This window comes from Coenobita brevimanus, chromosome 5 (assembly GCF_032717465.1).
Source record: "Coenobita brevimanus isolate Jiangsu-jjx chromosome 5, ASM3271746v2, whole genome shotgun sequence".
Taxonomy (NCBI): domain Eukaryota; kingdom Metazoa; phylum Arthropoda; class Malacostraca; order Decapoda; family Coenobitidae; genus Coenobita; species Coenobita brevimanus.
Genome location: NC_136958.1, coordinates 7162578 through 7182861, shown reverse-complemented (window position 1 = coordinate 7182861; position 20284 = coordinate 7162578). Strand labels below are relative to the sequence as shown.

Genomic DNA, 20284 nt, shown 5'->3' with positions numbered 1-20284 from the left:
AGTGATGATGTTTATTCTTATTCTTTTTCATATTATTATTATTCGATTATTATTATTATTATTATTATTATTATTCGATTATTATTATTATTACTATTATTATTATTATTATTACAGTTCTTCCATTCTGTTACTTTCTTTTTCTTATTTCTGGATCCAACTTGACCCCCATGTTTGAGAAGGAAAGAGGATTACGATGATTTTGATTGTTAAAGTACCGTAGCCTGTACACTTGTGCGTTTTTTGTGCAGTTTGTTTCGTGTGTGTGTGTGTGTGTGTGTGTGTGTGTGTGTGTGTGTGTGTGTGTGTGTGTGTGTGTGTGTGTGTGTGTGTGTGTGTGTGTGTGTGTGTGTGTGTGTGTGTGTGTGTGTGTGTGTGTGTGTGTGTGTGTGTGTGTGTGTGTTCGTGCGCACGCGGGGTTGTACTAAATGTTCTGAAGCGTTGTCCTCCATAGCCTTACATCGGTAACTCTTCCATAACCCCTTCTCAGCTCTGACATCCATTTTGGTTTATGCTTCCCTTTCATCTTCATTTAGAAAGGATGTTTAGTAGTGAAATGGCGAGGGGGGGTGATTAACGCCTGTGTCTAATATGTCTAATCCCTACAGTTCTGTCTTATAAGATGCATGAAAGACAAACCGCAAACATATTACAAGAACTATGTCATCGCGGTGAAGGGGTTAATAAAATTCTCACCGATCAATAACGTAACCGGCATCTACAATCAGTAATGATTAAAAAGGGGGTAGGGGGAATCCCGTATGTACTGCAGTTTCCCGCATGTCTTATCCACAAAATATAGACATTGTTGTGGTTCGTACCGTTGGTTACTCTTCGGCGCCACCACTTTTACAGACTCCCGCAGGACCTTGATGGCTATTTTCAGCTTATCGCTTACGTTATCAGATACCATGTCTATAATCGGCGTGTTTAGGGCATACTGTACAGCGCAATACTTCCCTTCTTTGCCATTACACCGTCTCGAAAAAAGTATATAAAAAAAATTACCATATTAGCTTTTCCATGGTCGAGACAGACGACTTTATTCTGCAGAGGTAATCATAGTTGCTGTATTGTTAATAGGTACCATTAACCCCTTCTAGTTGGCTCTGGGGTTGCCCAGTATTCCATTCCAGGTGACCTTAGGGCTTAGATAATTATATTCAGCTAAAAATGAGTCCGTACTACCTCACTCTATAAATCCATCAACTGTAACTGAAGTCCATTCCAAATCTGAGTGATAGTTATAGGTGATGGAGTTAGAGTGAGGGAGTACGGGCAAGTGTGGAAGGGTGTGATGGAGTTTGAGTGAGGAAGTATGGCCAGGTGTGGAAGGGTGTGATGGAGTTGGAGGGAGTATGGGCAGGTGTGGAAGGGTGTGATGGAATTAGAATGAGAGAGTATGGGCAGGTATGGAAGGGTGCGAGCTGTGGCCGAGTGTAATTCATATTTGGAATGGACTAGATCTGGGAACCACAGACTTGTAAATGAAATATTCACCGCAAGTGTACTGTACAGTCCCGCATCATAAATTGTCAACTCTCCTGCGTCAATCTCCATGGATTTCAAAAATCCAACTGTTAATCCACAGCAACAGAGACTGATGGCAAAGATATGTGGCCAAATAAAGTAATGAGTGCTGGTTGCTGTAAATTACCCACAGTGGTTTTTTACATCCACGGAGAGAAAAACAGGAGATGGTGACAGGAATTCTAACGTTGACTGTACGTGTATGAGATGTGGTAGGAGGGTTGGAGGGAAGGTGGAGGGGAAGGGAAGGGAGGGAAGGGAAGTAGAAAAGGTTGTGGTTGAAGGGGCATTGTGTGAGGTTCCGAGTTCTGGGGTATGTTTTTATCAAGGATCTTCATTTAAAGCTTGCAGGATATCACCACAGCAAGTAACTGTTATAAGAAATAGTTTTGTCTGTTGTATGTTTTCACTCTGAGATTCACTCTGGTTTGACTATGAAGTCTTGGGAAGCTGTATGTTTGAAGATAAGTATAAACAAGCCATGTTATCCACTACTAAAGTTTAACAAGGTTTGTAAATAAGGTCCTTGGGGAATGTCCATGTGGGAAAAGCTGAACAGATGGATAATTCCATCCCAGTTTACATGTCCAGTCAGAGAAACAACTATCTTCCCAGTTTCGTCCGAAGAAAATTTACGACTGATGAAATGCAATGAAAGCCCCATCTCTACCACTGCGCGTTTCAGATGGTTCGACTTTTCCGTTATGTATTCGTCAAACTTTGGGAAGATACTTGTGTCTGTCCGTACAACCCTCTGAAAAAATGAAAATACCTGTGTCTGTCTGTACAACCCCCTGAAAAAAATTCTTCCTCCCTGATCATCTGTAGTCCAGAACATCATATTAGTCTGGCCAAAGTTGCATTTGGTCACTCTAATGTACGGTACGTGGGTAGCCTGAAAGTAACATTGAAATAACTAGTTTTTACATTTTGATTACCAATACAGTTTTATGAGGTAATGAGAGGAAAGAAGAGAAACGCAACATCTGCAGGCAACCGTACCTTCCACCTTCGCATATATCGTCCTTTAATTAACACACACAGATGTCCACGTATAAGGCAAGGGACTCACGATTTCTTTTAATATATTTTAAAACAACGTATTCCAAAGGCACAAGAGATGCCTATTTCCATACCGGTTCACATGATTTCATACAATGTCACACATCTATTCCTACAGATTTCCAAGACAGAGTTTTCTGTTCTGCACTGTAGTTCACACTTTTCCTCTCCGGCTTCGACAGGAGGGATTGGTGGGTGGGAGGAACCTTCCTGCTTTGCTCTCCTCGAAACTGTATCCCTTCCTGTTTGGTTTCTTTGGTTCTCCTTTGTATCCTACCTGTATATCTTCCCTTGCATTCAACCAGGAAGGACATTGTCTACCCAATTTTAACCGAGTATATTTTTATGATAGCACTCAGCCCATACTCCCTCACTCTAACTCCAACACACCCGTCCACACCTGCCCATACTCCCTCACCCTAGCTCCATCACACCCGTCCACACTTGCCCATACTCCCTCACTAACTCCAATACACCCGTCCACACATGCCCATACTCCCTCACTCTAACTCCAACACACCCGTCCACACCTGCCCATAGGCCTACTCCCTCACCCTAGCTCCATCCCACCCTTCCACACTTGCCCATAATCCCTCACTCAAGCTCCATCCCACCCTTCCACACTTGCCCATACTCCCTCACTCAAGCTCCATCCCACCCTTCCACACTTGCCCATACTCCCTCACTCAAGCTCCATCACACCCTTCCACACTTGCCCATACTCCCTCACTCAAGCTCCATCACACCCGTCCACACCTGCCCATAGGCCTACTCCCTCACCCTAGCTCCATTACACCCTTCCACACTTGCCCATACTCCCTCACTCAAGCTCCATCCCACCCTTCCACACTTGCCCATACTCCCTCACTCAAACTCCATCACTCGACTTACTCTCAGCTCAATAAAGTCGTCTGGCGTTAGCTGGAATGAAATACTAGAGTTGTTCAGAGCATGAGAGGGTTGAATCGTGCCCAGCATATCATAGGAGGGGAGTGTACAGGTGTAGCCTATATCAGCACACTCGTGGACTGGCGCACACCTGTTTTGCGGATGATCTCGGTGATAAATTGCTCTCTCTCTCTCTCTCTCTCTCTCTCTCTCTCTCTCTCTCTCTCTCTCTCTCTCTCTCTCTCTCTCCTTCTCCTTTAGTGTGTAATAATGACAGACCTCTCTGGTGTGTGTGACTGTGGCCATAACAAATTGCTCTCTCTCTCTCTCTCTCTCTCTTTCTTATATTTTATTCATACACACGAATGAATTCACCTAAAGTTAAAGGTTAAAGTAGGGGAAGGGGGAAGGAGGGAGGAAAGTTGGGAAAGAGAAAGCTAAATCGATAGGTAGGTAGCTTGGAAAAGGAGAGAGAGAGAGAGAGAGAGAGAGAGAGAGAGAGAGAGAGAGAGAAATTTGTCTCGGCCACCCTGAATGAACTCTGGGACTGAAAGTGTGCCAATATCTCGTTTATTTTACTCTTTCTCCTTTTATCTTCATTATTTTTTCTTTGTTTTACCATTTCTTATCTTCATTTTTCCTTCTTAATTTCTTCCTTCTTTTTTTTACCCTTTCTCCATTCATATTTATTTATTTTACCCTTTCTTCCTTCTTTATTTCTCCCTTTCTCCATCTATCTTCCTTCTTCACTTGAACCCTTCTTCCTTCTTTATTTCTCCATTTCTTCCTTCTTTATATCTTCCTTTCTGCCTCTGACGTCCTTCCTTCTGTATTTTACCCTTTCTTTCTTCCTTATTTTACCCTTTCTCATTTTATCTTCGTCCCTCTTTACTTTCCCTGTTCTCCTTCTACTTTCATTGTTCCTTCGTTCAACTCTCAGGCTTCTATGACTCACTCTTAGCTGAATATGATCGTTTGATAATGGCTAAATAAATACTAGAGTTGTTCCCATTATGTTAAGGCTGACAAATTAATCCCTTCAGTTCCATGACGAAAACTGTTTTATTTCGGGTAACCTCACACGATTCTATTCAGCTTAGAAGTCTTGAAAGTGGCTGGGGTATAGTAGTAGTAAGAATAATAATACCGTAATAATAATAAATAATAATAATAATAATACCGGTAATAATAATATCTTAATTTCACTACATCACTATTATAAGCAGATAATAAGAAATAAGAATACAGTACTAATTCCCTATTACCTCTGGCTCCTATGACTCACTATCAACTGAATAAAATCGTCTGGTAGCCTAGTGCTTAGAATAATTACTAGTCATTCCCATGATGAGAGGGTTAATTATCATCCCTCCTTTCATCATTATTATCTCTTTCTTCTTAATTATCTTCTCTTTCTTCTTACTTCTTTATGGGTCCTTTCTTCTCTGTGTTCTTTGTTACCGTACTTTTTTCGTACCTCTCTCTTTCTCTCTCTCTCTCATATACCTTATTCTCCTTATAAAACCTTACATCGTCATCATCCCCTCTTATATTTTCATTTCCTTATACATGTATCATTATCCCTCCATTCCATTTTCATCTATCTCCCTTATACTCTTATCATCCTCTGTCCCTTATACTTTCATCACCCTCTCTCCCATATTTCATTTCCGCCTTATATTCTAAAACTGTGTCCCTCACACTTTGATAATTTCCTCTCTATTTCCTCTCTCCCTCATACTTTCATCATCCTCTCTTCCTCATACTTCCTTCATCCTCTCTCCCTCATACTTCCTTCATCCTCTCTCCCTTATACTTTCATCCTCCTGTCTCCCTTATTCCCCTGATACTTGCGTCACATTTTAATCTGCTTTCTTCTCCCTCGTCTCCTTATCGTCCCCTACGCAAGAAGGGAATCAGACAAAGAGGGAAGCTGCAAAAATGGAGAGGGGAACAGAGAATGTTTTTTTTTCTTTATCTTATCAGCTGTTTCTCCAGACCCTGATAAACAGAAACCTCTCTCTCTCTCTCTTTCTCTCTCTCTCTCTCTCTCTCTCTCTCTCTCTCTCTCCATTAAGTTTATAAACAGCAAGTGGTAGTAACATCAACCTCCATTCTCCCCCTCCCTCTCTCCGACAACTTAAATCACAGTGGCAGATTTGAGTGGTAGTAGAATTATAGTGGTAGATTTGAGCAGTGGTAGTACTGTTATGGTAGACTGGAGTGGTGGCAATATTATAGTGGTAGATTTGAGTGACATCAGTGTTATGGTAGAAGATTTTATCGGTGTCAGGTATCACAGTATAATGGTAGATGTATTACGGTGACAGTATTATAGGGGTAGATTTGATTGGTGTCATTAATACAGTGGTAGATTTGAGTGGTAGTCTTATAGGGGTAGATTAAATGGTGGCAGTATTTTGGTGTCATATCTGAGTGGTGACTAATATAGTAGTAGGTTTTATTGGTGGTAGTAGTGTATTGAACATGTAAATGACTACAGTATTATGAACCTAACTGGTTACGTTATTATATTATTATTATTATTATTATTACATTTTATTATTACCATCATCAAGACCTTTTTTTTCCTTCCAAGTAGATGCTGTAACCTATCAAACCTCTTCAAGTGTACAGTATATCGTAAACTCAAGAAAACTGTCTAGAGGTGAAAAGAAAAACTAACGAGCGCCTTCGTCCTATGTGGTATAACGAAAGAAAATTCTCGTGGGTTAAGGATGCTCTCTAACACCTCTTCCAAGCCGATTTATTTTTGGATACGGCGTTAACATCCTTTTCCACGTCACCTACGCAGAGTATGGCGATATTAGAATGATTTACGTAACACGGAGGACGGCAGTGTAACAAGCATATTAAGTCACTTGGGAAAAGGCGATAGGGAGCGTCCTTAACCAACGAGAATACAGACCCAGATGCCACAGTATTTCTTCTCCAGTGTAACAGGTGATTGAACGCTCCATCACACACACACACACACACACACACACACACACACACACACACACACACACACACACACAAAATTCAAAATATTCGTTTACCCAATTATTTCGGAAGACGAAACTTATAAAAATAAAGTACCAGGTAAAAGTTAAAAACACACTACATTACAACTGTATTGGTGCTATATTTATCTTATGATCAGTAAATCTTCATCTTTAATACTGCATACTATTTATCAGTCAATCTGTTAATCCCGTAAGAAGTGGCCACAAACAAATCGCCTCCATGTCGTCCTGTCCCCTGCCATTTCGCTGCCCTCCCCCCAGCTCACAAACTCCTTTCTCATTGACCTCTTTTCCATCCCTGCTTACTACTGTTCCCATAAATTTCCAGTCACACTTCTCGGTCCTGTAATAGTTGCTTCTCCCGATTTTCCTGTACTGATGGTTATTTTTACTGTCCCATTCTTACTCCTCTGTAATTAAAGGATAAGGTACCATGTTAATATAAAGGCCAGACCACCTAAACTTGGCCTGTATAGTCAGTGTAAGTACGGTTTATCACTTTCCCCTATTCTGTTTGTGTCAGCATTCTCTCTAGAAGGCAGTGACAGAGAGAGAGAGAGAGAGAGAGAGAGAGAGAGAGAGAGAGAGAATTTTTCCTATTCTGTTTGGTAAGCATTTTCTGTGGAAGGCAATGAGACGGAGAGAGAGAGAGAGAGAGAGAGAGAGAGAGAGAGAGAGAGAGAGAGAGAGAGAGAGAGAGAGAGTTGGACGAGGGGAAAGATCAAGAGGGGAGGGGTGGAGGGGGAGAGAGAGAAGGTCGTGGATTAGGTCACTGCATTCCTGAAGAGTCAACAACTAATTCTAAAGGAGAGAGAGAGAGAGAGAGAGAGAGAGAGAGAGAGAGAGAGGGGGGGGGAGAAATATATCAGACGGTAAAAAAGAGGAGAAGGAAAGTAACGGAGAGAAAGAGGAAAAAAGTAAAAAATGAAGGCAAGGAAAGGAATGAAAGGAGAAAAGGAGAAGGAGGGAGAAAAGAAAGGAGGAGTGAAGGGAGGAAGGAATAAAGGAGAGAAGGGGAAGCGAAGGAATGGGTTATGGAAAGGGGGAAGGTATAACTGACAGAAAACAGATCCTAAATAATAAAGCAATAAAGAATACGAAGGTGAGGATAATAAAGAAAATGAAACAAAAGGCAGGTAACAGAGGCGACTACAAAGACGAAGGAAAAGAAAGGAAGTTGAAAAGGAAGTAGTAAAATGGAAGAACAGACGCAAGTACAAAGAGAAATGAAAGAAACGAGAAGAGGGAGCGGAAAACGACGATATTAATTATAAATGTGAGGAACAAAGGAGGGTCCGAGTACAAGGAGAAAGGGAAGGAAGGAACGAACAGACAGGGAGGAGAGCACACAAAGAAAGTACTATTGTATCCTAGGGTGCTGCAGAGGGACGCCTTCAGGTGGTGACGCTGATATGACCGGGCGATGGAGCCGCCCTATTGTACATACGTCTCAGTCCCCTCCCTATCCCACAACAGGAGGATGGTGGGCCGTAGAAGAGTAACTTTGGCCTGTGGTCCACTGGTTTACCGTTCAGCTGAGCCTGTGGTTGGAAATACCACCATCACCACTGCTACTTCCACTGTTACTGTTACTATTGCTACTACAGTTACTCTTACTACTACTACTACGACTGCTTCTGTTACCACTACGTCTACCACTACCACCACGACCACCACCACCACCACCACTACTAATGCTGGTCACGAAGAAATGCTGTGGAGTGGACATACAGCCGCAGCACTGTCCTTTTTCTGCCACTGATCTGTGTGAAATAAGTCGCAAAAGGACGAAACTCAGATCCAGGTTAAGATGAAAGAACGACAACCACCTCCCCTCAATCTGCATATTAAGGCAAACTCTACCGCTCAGCACTTGTGTTGCAGGCAGCCTTTCCTCTTCCTACGCCACAAGAAAGCCAAGAATATATCCGGATTTTCTTTCTCCTTTGAATCGTGTCCCCCTTGAGATGCTGATTGTTGTTTTTGTGGCCCCAGGTTCATCTGAAATGTGAACACTGTGGACTGCAGGTTAAAACTGCCCTTGTGTATTCTCTCTCTCATACTCCATCCACCCCTCCCCCTGCCTACCTGTTTCTCTCTTCCATTATACTCCATCCATTCCTTTCTCCTGCCCCCCGCCTCTCTCTCTCTCTCTCTCTCTCTCTCTCTCTCTCTCTCTCCCTCCTCGGGAAAAGGGAAGTAGCTGAGACGTTTGTATAACCAGGCAGTGGAGCCGCGCGGTTATATCAGTGCCACCACGTGATGGCGTAACTGGAAGTTTGGAAAAATATCGGTATAGGGATGACGGATGGGAGACGAAGGATCCCGTATTTTCGTCGTTTAAGGAAGTTCCCTAACGCCTCTTCCTAAGCGATTTATTTTGCTTATTACATCTTCCTATCCTCTTGTGTTACTTGGTACTTCTCATTCTAACGTCACTATACACATCATAAACAACGTACAATATTGTATTAACCGGCCGTGGCCATCATAAGTCGCTAAGGAAGAGGTGCTAGGGAGCGACGAGAATACAGGCTTTGAGATTATTGACTACAGACTCATCAGAGGTCAATAAAGCAATCAGTTCTGTTTCATAAACTCCAATATTTACCAAAGAAATTCATGATGGTAGATTTACCGAACACGGACACGGGGGAAACAAACCTGGTCTACTGATCGGACCGGCAAAAAAAAAAAAAAAAAAAAAAGGGGGGAGGTAGGAAGGAGGAAGCCAAGTAGTGGAAACCTTTCTCACCTGCCCCTTCTCTCCGCTATACCTCTTCCCTCCCCCTACCCTCCACCCCTTCCCTCTCTCTCCCTACTCCTACCCCTGCCTCTTCCCACTACCCTCATCCCCTCTCTCTCCCCCTTCCTCCACCTCTTCCCTCCCCTCCACTCCCTCACTTTCCCCCCACCCCCACCCTTCCCTCCACCCTTTGCCTCCACCTCCCCAAAGATTCAGGTTACAGGTAAAGTTGGTCAGATTGGTTACTTTCCTCTCCCTCTCCCCCCTTCCTTTCCCTTTCCATCCCTTCCTTTCCCTCCTGCTCCTCTCCCCCTCCCCTTCCCCTCCCCATTCCTTCTTCCTCTTTTCCATTATACTCCGTGCATCCTTTCTGCCTGCCTCTCTCTCTTTCTCTCTCTCTCTCTCTCTTAGGGTAGTGACAGGAGGATGAAGTAAAATAATGATTAAATATATACAGTATAATCGTTGCGTAGTGATAATGAGGAATGTGATATAGGCTAAAAGTTATACCCCCTCTAGTTTGAAGGAAAAAATCCTGAATGAATAAAATCGTTCGAAAATCAAGAACTGAGTCCTCGTTCTGAAGAGGTTAAAGTAAAACAAACAAGCACTGTCATGGAGTAACCCCTTCAATCCCATTACGTGTTTTAAATTTTATTCTTAAAATCTCTAGACAATATTTTTTAGTTTATGTAAGGAGGAAGGAAATAAAGGCCAGAAATCAGGAATAATTGTCTCTTCCAAGAATAAAGGAGTAAATAAAGAGAATAAATCCAAACTGAGAGGTTTGATACAGTCCTCACTTAACCCTTCATAATATCTCTAAAGCTGAATAAAATTGTCTGGAGAATACATTACTGAAGAACAAATTAATGAAATACCGCCCTTATTTATTTCTTGAGATGACTAATAAAACTGTACTGATTAGATTTAATGGTAGAGATAAAGTAATATTAACTTGGTAATCTTATTAATCACTTACCCAATGCTTGAGGTGAAAGTAACAAATACTAATTGGGGTAATTCTTGAAGTGAAAGTCTCTCTCTCTCTCTCTCTCTCTCTCTCTCTCTCAACAAACAAATGAAAGAAGTAACAGTACCTTTTTTACATTAATTTGACCTAAAATTACCATCTCCCCATCTTACATGCCGTGTTGTAACATACATCAACACAAGATTATGATGCTAGTCACGAAGATGTGCTATGAAATGGGTGTTGAACCGTAGCATTGTCTTTTTCTACCACTGATCTGTGTGAAACGAACTGCAAAAGGACGAAAACCGGGCAAGAGTAAAAACAATAGCGTTAAGAACGGGAATAAGATGTTTTAGAGGTGAAGTGATTTAAATTTAACATCGTAATCAAGTAATTAATCAGTAAGGTAATGTAATTCCTAAGGAAAAGGACTGTCTTGAATTTATTAATACAAGACACAATCTCTCCACATTAACTTGGTCTGAAATTGCTCTCCCTCTCTTCCATGAATGCTGAGCTGTAACAAGGGATTAGCTTCAGAATATGGTGCTAGTCACGAAGAAGTGCTATGAAGTAGTGAAACAGACTACTGTTATTCTGCAAATGAGCAAAAACAAAACGCTGCAGAAGGGGCAATTAAACTCCAGAATATGATGTTAGTCAGGAAGAAGTGCTATGGAAGTGATGTAATAAGCTACCATCATTCTGCAACTAAGAAACAAAAAATAAACTGCTAAAAGGACGAAAATCTTCCCGACGTTCAGGTGGATGAGATATAAATTGTTCAAGCTCAAGTAATACTGTAATTTTGTGGGTACGGTGAAAATACCGTAAATAAATACGGTAATGTAGCCTAAGCCTTGAGGTGAACGAGGTATAATACAAATAAAATGTGTGTGTGTGTGTGTGTGTGTGTGTGTGTGTGTGTGTGTGTGTGTGTGTGTGTGTGTGTGTGTGTGTGCGCGAGAGAGCTTCTGGCCTTTGGTTCCTTCTTCCTTGAAAAAAAAAAAAAAGGTAGGCCTTGGAGTTGGCTTTAAACACACAACATAATCTGTAATATCTTGATGTAAAAGTATTCCAGTTAAGTAGTAATGTAAATCTTCAAAGTAATCACGATATAATAATCATGTGGGCAAATATACTATGGTAATTGAATAAGACAAGGTGAATATAATGAATGCTGTGTAATACCAGTAAATAATTTGTCTTAAGATAATTATTATAGGAAACCATGCAGTGTCATCAGTTCTGTAAAGTAAGTGTTGTGGTGTCAGTTTTATTTTTTCTTGGAGGGAAGAGTTTTGCTGGTTTCTAGCCTCTGGTTCCTTCCTCCTTACATAAAATAATAAAGAACGTCATCAATAATAAAACACTACTATATCTTCAAGAGAAAGTAGGAAACACTTCCTAAAGGACATGACATCACATCTAAAGGTCAGTATGTCCGTAAAATAGATTAAGCTGTATATCAGTTAATTTATTTAGCAGTCAACAAGTGTAAATCAAGTGTATAATAGAGCATGACACCTGAAAACTTAATTTAATATAGGAGGCATAATGTCACCTGAGGGAATTGCTGTAATAACTCTGTCCAATGAAAACTGCCATTACTCATAAACCATCAGTATATAACAGGATCTTCATAAAGGCCAACAGAGGAAAAAATATATAACCATTAACAAATATGAGACACTGTACAATAACGCAGCCTGTAACCTACTCATAGAATACTAGGATCAAATGTTAAGGGTTTCACATTGCCAAGGGGTGTAATTCCCTGTGTTGTAACAAAACATTCTCAGCCTGAAAAAAAATGTGTCAAGTTACAACTTCTAAATGAATCGAAAATGTGACCATGATTTACGGTAGCCTACTAGTTCTACAAGAGATATTTCTAACTTGTAACACGTAACGTAACGTAACTATGAAAATGTGTATCTTGAAGCATTACACAGCTACTGCAGTATCAAAACTGGCCTAAGCAGTGGCTGGAGTAGGTCAGGACTTCACCAAGAGGATACTGTAAAACACACACACACACACACACACACACACACACACACACACCATTAAAATGTATGTGGTCTATGTAGACATGTAGCCCAGCCATCTGAGTTCAAGATAATAAAACTGCTGACACTGTCCCAAGCATCGTGATAAAAAGAGAAAGTGAAATTTGGTGCTGACAAAAATGCAGGTGTTGTATGTCAGTAATCCCTGAAGGTGGTGACGCAGTAGTGTGTGTGTGTGTGTGTGTGTGTGTGTGTGTGTGTGTGTGTGTGTGTGTGTGTGTGTGTGTGTGTGTGGATCTTGCCTGTCTATGGTAGTAGTTTAGTTTTGATTTGTGACAAAATTTCACCCTGAAGGAAAACATGAATACAGACTATAGACTATAAATAGGTTAAATGTAACGTGTTCAGTGGCACAGACTACACAACTGCTGACTGAACATTTTACGCGCTACCTTATGCCTACATCATGCCAGGTAATTGAGAGCATGGCACGAGAAAAATTTTACACACACACACACACACACACACACACACACACACACACACACACACACACACACACACACACAAAGATTTATATGTTTCATATGGCAGGAGTTCAAAGAGTTACACAGCGAGAAGTGATATAAATGTGTCAAAGACGTTCACTAACCCACGCACACCCTTCACAGTGGCCTCTCTGCTCTCCCATGTGAGGCGCCACCCCGTCTACACCTATAAATGACTGCTAATTATCATGTCTGAAAATTCTGAAATTAAGTATGATATGTCTGCACATTTAGGCTTAAGCTAGTGTTTTATGTGTGTCATCATTTTTTTGTAATCATTTTATTCATTAATTTCTAAAAGGTTTCCCTTAGCCAGTCTGCACCACTTGGCATTCAGGCTTAGGTTTCCACTGCCAAAGACTGCGAACTGTCGCTACGTAGGAAAATAATGAAACTGAAAGGAATATAACATACACACCGAGGCAGTTAGGTTATATGTGTGTTCTTCTATTCCTTGTCATATTTTTTTTTTTCCATATATCAGTACTAGTTTTCCCACGATATACTGTGAAAATATTGTACATTCACGAGACAAACACAAACCAGAAACATGCTTTCATATACCTGGCATTGGACGCACATAATTGTGCATCCAGTCAATCTTCCAGAAACCCAGATTAAAAAAAAAAAAAAAAAAAAAAAAAAAAATCCACACATGGGTTGATATAAAAAGACAATATTTGTGTTATTCCCTACGAAACTTAATTCGATGACTTCATTAGCCATTCACACGATAATACTTTTAGGAGAGGAAAAAAAAGTGTACGCGCCGCTCCTCTACACCTGGTCTTCGGGAGGCAGGTAAAAACAAGTTTGTGTCATCAGGTCAGACTCCAGGTGTTCAGGTAAAAGGAATTAACACCTTCCCTAAGATGACATTTAATACCATATAATTACTGTATATTAAACTCAGGAAGGTTCTCAAGTAAAAAAAAGGTGTAATTGAGAACTATATACAAATTCAGTTCGAAAAATCTATCGTAGTCTGAAAAAATCGTTTAAGATAACAAGAACTAAGTGCAAAAATAAGCCACAGGATTCAAAGGTTCATGGAGTGGTGATGAATAAAGTAGGCTAACACTGATAAAGGTGACGAGATAAATGTAGTGAATTTCATGAATGATGAGGCAAAGCTCTACACTTGATTGACCAAGCAGCACTAAAGTAATGCACTGAATGATGTGGTAGGCAAGGTTAGCAAGTGAAAGTGGAGTGATACAGTGAGGCAGCATGAGAACAATGACAAGAATACTGCCGAGATGAAGCTATTGCTACCCACTTCGTGTACACTCAGCACTCATAACAACTTTCACTGGATGGAACGCAATGACAGCAGCCCGTTGATGTACCTGTATGCCAATGAACAGATTTTTTTTTTTTTTTTTTTTTTTAAATACAGGAGGGCCTATAGTGCAATTGGCATCAAACTACACCCACGTGGAGGTCCTGTGGTGAGATATACAAAAAATATAGTGTGATGACTAATCCTTAGTGATTCCGAGTTTGGTCAACTGGAAATATATTAAAGTGTAATATGTCTGCCGTATTTATGTTTGATGTCTTACCTACCGTATTTATGTTTTATCTCATATCTGCCGAATTTATGTTATGTTTCTCGTCTGCCGTATTAGTTTGATCTCACGTCTGCCGTATTTATCTTTTATCTCGTCTGCTGTATCTATGATCTCGTCTGCCGTGCAGTATTTATGTTTTGATCTCGTCTGCCGTATTTATCTGTTTTGATCTCTTCTCCCGTATTTGTTTTGATCTCGTCTGCCGTATTTATGTTTATAATCACCCACAACACCTCGTACCGAAATACTAACATTGCCTATACATTAAGCTAAAATAAAGTTTGGACGTTGTAAACAAGAGGAAAGGCAAGCAGGAAATACACATACACTTGGCACATCAAGGTACTGCTCAATTACTGTAGGTCTACCCAAACTGTCACCTCTTAGAAGGAACTACCGGTATGCTACTTGTTTCAGCCTAACCTGTTATGTGTGAACAATATGTAGACTACAGGTCTGCATACAGTATACATACTGTTTCACCCAACTTCTGGTTTTGTACAAGAGTTATTGCCAAGTATTTATTTTATGCAGACATTAAGCCATGATATAATTATATAAAAGCTTTTAACTTAAAAAAAAAAATAATTGTACATGCTTAACATTTAGCCTAATGGTCATGATTTTGGTGTCATTAAAATCTGATAACCACAAATCAATAATATAATTATTATTTTTTTTTACATTTATTTTATCCTCTTTTCCGACCAATTAGATAAACCGTCCTCTGATTTTATTACTATACACTCGTTTTTAAGCGCTAGCCGGATCTGTACGGTACACGATTTCGTAGATGTGAATAATCTACATAGGCCAACTAGACATTTTATGCTTTAGTTATAACTAATGCCAATAATTTTTCCAGTGCAATAACTTAACGCATTGCTACTACTCTGGGGGGGCTTACATGTTACAAGTGTTAGAAAATTGACTGAATAATTAAGCCTTAAGCCATGCCTGTTAGCTAACTGATGAGGACAAGAGGGCACAGTGAACTGCCCTCCTTCACCGCCTTGGCCTAGGTATAAACTGAGATACGACGTTCATTAGATCGCCCACACATGCACAACACATTACTGAATGCATGACATTCTTAACGCAGACTGTGACAAATTTTTCTTGTTTTGCTTTATATTTGTGTATGGCACTTCCCTTTGAGAAAATTTGAAGAGAACGTGTTTCTGAAGGAAGATTACGCCTAGGGAGAACTCACGTCAGCTGTTTTTCACGATTTGTGGGTGGGGTTGAGGGTTGGTAGTAAGGGACGGGAGTTGCTGGCGAACACATTCTTCTCGTACGATACCAGCCAAATATTGCAATTGCATAGTAGGCTATATGATTTCTATTGAACTACCCAGTCTCCGAACCCTGCTCCCTTGGTCAATGTGTACCCGACCATCCCTTAAAAAATTATTGTAAAATGATGGATTTCAACCTTACCATTTCTCCTAGCTCCACTATGGGCATGCGCGCTGGCGATCTGACGTCATTACTTAGCCCCGCCTACCGAGGCTCCTCATTGGTCAGTTTTGCCTCTTGTCAGGAAATGATATTTGGAGAGCTAGCATTTCTACTTGCAATTTTCTAGATCCTCTATGCTAGGGCCCTCATTCTGCTCCCATACAGCTTTCGAGTAACATGGCTCCTGAAATTACATCCCCAGCAGGGCTTTTAACTGCATTATTCATGCTATTGACTTCAGAAATTCACAGCTTCATGTTCCCTGTACCCCAGTGCCTGACGTGTGATTATTTCATCTCCACTTGGGCAAGACAAGGAGTAATTGGCACGAGACTATTATCTTTGCACATTTCTTTACAAATCCTTACAGTAATTTGTTACAGTGTCTTTTTTAACAGCCTTGCTGACAGATTATGTATCTTGCTGTACGATTTCCTCTCGTTTGGCACACAGACCGATGTTTGTTGATGACGTCATCAAAATGCGATACATAAAATTGACCAAAATTTTACCATCCGGGAAGTATTCACATTGCCATTCCCCTGGCTTCGATAGCATGCAGAAGTGAGTCAATGAGTGAAGGCGAAACGAATGTGTATGAAGGAGAGGGAGGGAACTTGACGCACTACGATACTTGTTGGGGGCGGGGCTAGTGCGTGACGTCATGGATTGAATGAGAACAACGAAGTGGTATGATAACGTAGCTGGGGGGAAGGTTTTGCCCGCCAACACTACCTCCACGCCAACTTGTGACCTTTCCCCCTGCACTGACCCCGTGACTGCAGCCTTACGGAGACTGTCACAGAGAATAGCTAGCAGGACACCGGTTTAAGACGAAGGATAACCACGGCGAGAGACGGATGAAAAAGGAAATTCTGGCAACGTGTTGGCGGGGGAGCCCGTGCGCAGCCGAGGGCGACCCCGTAGCACCCTGGAACGTTAGAGGATGGGTGAGTGTCTCTTGATTATTATTTTACTGATAAAAATATGAGGGAAAACACGACTTTCACCCATGACCAAGGTACCAACAAACGTCTAACCATCTCGTGCATAGAAAAAGTGTGGGAGTGACGGGTGTGACGTGCCGTGGTGGGGGACTGTTGGGGTGTAAGGAGAAATGTCGGGGGGACGTGGGTCGAGGCCCGTGTGTTGTGCGTCGCGGACCTGTGTTTGTTGTGGCTGGCAGGCAGGGGGGACCGCAAATTTTCATTCCCTCATCGCCTAATACCCCCACACGACCCCAATTATCATTTTCTGGGTGTAGATGAGGACGGTGTTATCGGTATGGTGTGCAAAGTGACTGGTGAGTTCGGAATAAGACTTTACACGACGCCTAAAGTGTTCATGTTCCCAGGTGAAGGTGAATCAGCTGGGCCAGTGTTTACAAGAGAATTACCGCCGTTAATATGCACTCACAATGAATTAATGTTTTAAGTGTGTTTCGGGTCCAGCATATCATGAATAAATTCGGAAGTGAAATGGAAAAGGTTAACAAATACAGGTAAACATATATTAAGGATAAATATCATAGTTTTGTGAAGAGTTTGGAGAGTGGCGAGTGTTTTTGAGTCAAATGGGCGGGTTCGGAGTGACGTCGAATGACTTACCATCGATTCTTTGAGAGCAGGTGGACAAACGTTGTTATCCTTGAACAGACGAACGCGACACGGCACCAATTGTCAGTACAACGTTCATTACACTAAACAGGCACTAGTTAGGGAGTGTAAGGCCCGAGGGGCGGGCTGGGGCGACGGGCGGTTGTGGGGAGGAGGGTTGAGAGCGCTGGCACCTTGGCGTCCTCCCCACGTGTTTCTCCGGGACCTTATCTCCCCAGCTTAGCCTTCTTCCCCACTTGCGGTGCACACGGAGCCCTGAGGAACACTAGTGGGGGAGGAGTGTACAGCTCCACGTTCAACATACAGGAACGTCACTTGTGAATTCCGTCAAATTGTGTGTGTGGGGCGAGGCAGGCCGGGATTGGTGGAGCGAGCGGCACCGCAGACTAGCGCGCGCCCATTGGCTGAGAGCAAGTTCGGCCCCGCCCCTTCAGACACGCCTCCTTCCCCTTCCCCCATCCACCCCAATACCCCCACCCCCACCTATTTACAACACACACACTCATTCAATAATGGTCTCTACTGGTGTGTGTGCTGCTGGCTCTCATGTTGTTGGTTGTGGTAGTGGTAGTGGTGAGGGTATGGTGTGGTTTCTTGCGTTAACTCTCCTCCCTTCTTTCCCCCTCCCCACCCACACCTGACCTACTGCACCCTATAGTCCTCGCGTACCCTGTTCAGTTAGCCTAGGCCAGGGGAAACTGGTTGGGATGTAGGTGTAGGTCCAGGTAGAGTCGTAGTTCTGTGCGTTAGGGGGAGGGGATGGTTGGGAAATGTACTGAAGAGATAGATGTGGGTGGGTGCTAATGAATGTTCTTGATGAATGTTCGTGCACGTGTATTTAATTATATATATATATATATATATATATATATATATATATATATATATATATATATATATATATATAAGTCTGGCAGTGAAGGTAGTGAACATTTTTATAGTATATGTGTAGGTAATACCTAAAACCTAGGATTGTGTAGTGTTGTGTGATATTGGTGAATTGGTGGTTTGTAGCTGATTTAGATATATGCATTATGAAGGCACGTTTGCTACGTGTACTAGTGTTGTTTTTTGACTGATTGATATATTTGATTTAGCCATAATGTTATATATGTATTACATTATACACGAGATGAATATTATGTTCACACAGTAATCAAGGTTGAGCCTTTTGAAAGCCTATCGCTCTCTTCAAAGGCACCTGCATTTGCCTAAGAACATATTTGTATCACATAATGGACTATTAGTTAAACTTTATAAAACAAACTTGGCTGAGTAAACTAATTTGGTAAAAAAAAATCAATAATTAGTTGAATATTGGTTTTATATATATATATATATATATATATATATATATATATATATATATATATATATATATGAACAGGAACCATGGGTAAGAGAGAGGGGAGGAGGGAGGGAGTGGGTTGCTACAGCTATTTATTAACTCGAAGTCAGTAGTAGTAAGAGAGGAGAGAATGTCATTCAAGAATATGTTTGTGCAGATAAAGCTTGATTGTGTGTAAATATTAAACTTGGATTGTCTAATGAAAGAGAAGACGAGTGTACTGTAGGTAGAGGAGGAGAGAACTGTATAAACTTTAGCAAAAGTAACAGGGGAGTGTAGGATTTTATGTAATGCTATTTGATAGGCGAGATTCAATATATGGAAGTTAACGTTACACACACACACACACACACACACACACACACACACACACACACACACACACACACACATATTGACCCATATTGTCTTCTTTGGCACTGTGTTTTGGCATGGAAATGAACCTTTATGCATAGTAAAATTTCCAGAACAAAAAATCCTGTCATGGGGGATATGTAATGTAGTGGGCAGCTTTCGTGTGGATGTTAAGTATGCTTGGCAGGTGTTAGTGTATGCTGGCCAGATGTAGGTGTAAGTAGTTAGTTAGAACGTGGAGGGTAGGTAGGTTAGACATCTGGAGGTAAGTAGGCTGAGGGTAGATGTGGGGGTAAGTAGGTCAGACATGTGTAAATAGAAAGGACAAGTATGGATGTGAGTAGGTCCGACAACTGTGTAAGCAGACTAGGAGATACCGTAAGTAGGCTAGGTAGGTGTGGAAACAGGGTGAACATGTGTGTAAGTAGGGTGGACAGCTGTGACGGGGTCGTAATTCTACCTGCTTCGCCACACACCTGTTCCCTTTACCCCTCTTCCCCTCATCTCTCTCTCTCTCTCTCTCTCTCTCTCACACACACACACACACACACACACACACACACAATGTCATAAAGACTTTGTAGTTAATTGTAGAGAAGTATATTTTAGACTTGTGGTCGAGCGGCTTTTATATCTTGTAGTAGTTTCCCCACCAGATGTCATGTAGTGACGGGAGAGGTAAAGAATAGTATGGGACTATTCTTATTTGTCTTGGAAATATTAAACAGGTATAATAGTATAAGTCCTGGGTAGCTACCTCCCTGTCTCGCTATCTCTCTCTCTCTCTCTGTTCTCAAGCTAATCTCCGTCTCGACCTCTCTCTAGGGTCGCTTGTCTCCTTCTGTCTAGCCTGTTCGGTGGCTAATCTAGGTCTGAGCTCTCTTTCCTAAATTCTGGTATAGCAGGGGTGTGTCACATGTGTTCCTCGTGGGTGGACTAGATCTTTCTCACGAGAGGACTGCTGACAGCTAACTGAATCATCTCCTTACTGGCCGCTGTCGTCAGCTTTCCCCCGTGTAAGCGTTTAGCGCTGCTCGCTTCTCGCAAACACAACACCTTCTCATCATTTGACTTCCTGCTTCTATCTGTCTCTCTATCTATCTATTTATCTATCTATCTATTATGTAGTCCTATAACAAA

General features: G+C 41.5%; 1 protein-coding gene across 1 annotated transcript in view; it reads right to left on the bottom strand.

Annotated features, from left to right (window-relative positions):
- The window catches only part of Mettl4 (Methyltransferase like 4), a 48878-nt gene extending 31184 nt beyond the window's left edge, over window positions 1–17694 (bottom strand). The window contains exon 1 of the mRNA XM_080270417.1: window positions 17434–17694. The gene's annotated coding sequence lies outside the window, so the exon portion shown is untranslated. The remainder of the gene's footprint in view (window positions 1–17433) is intronic.
- Between the last annotated feature and the right edge of the window lie 2590 nt (window positions 17695–20284).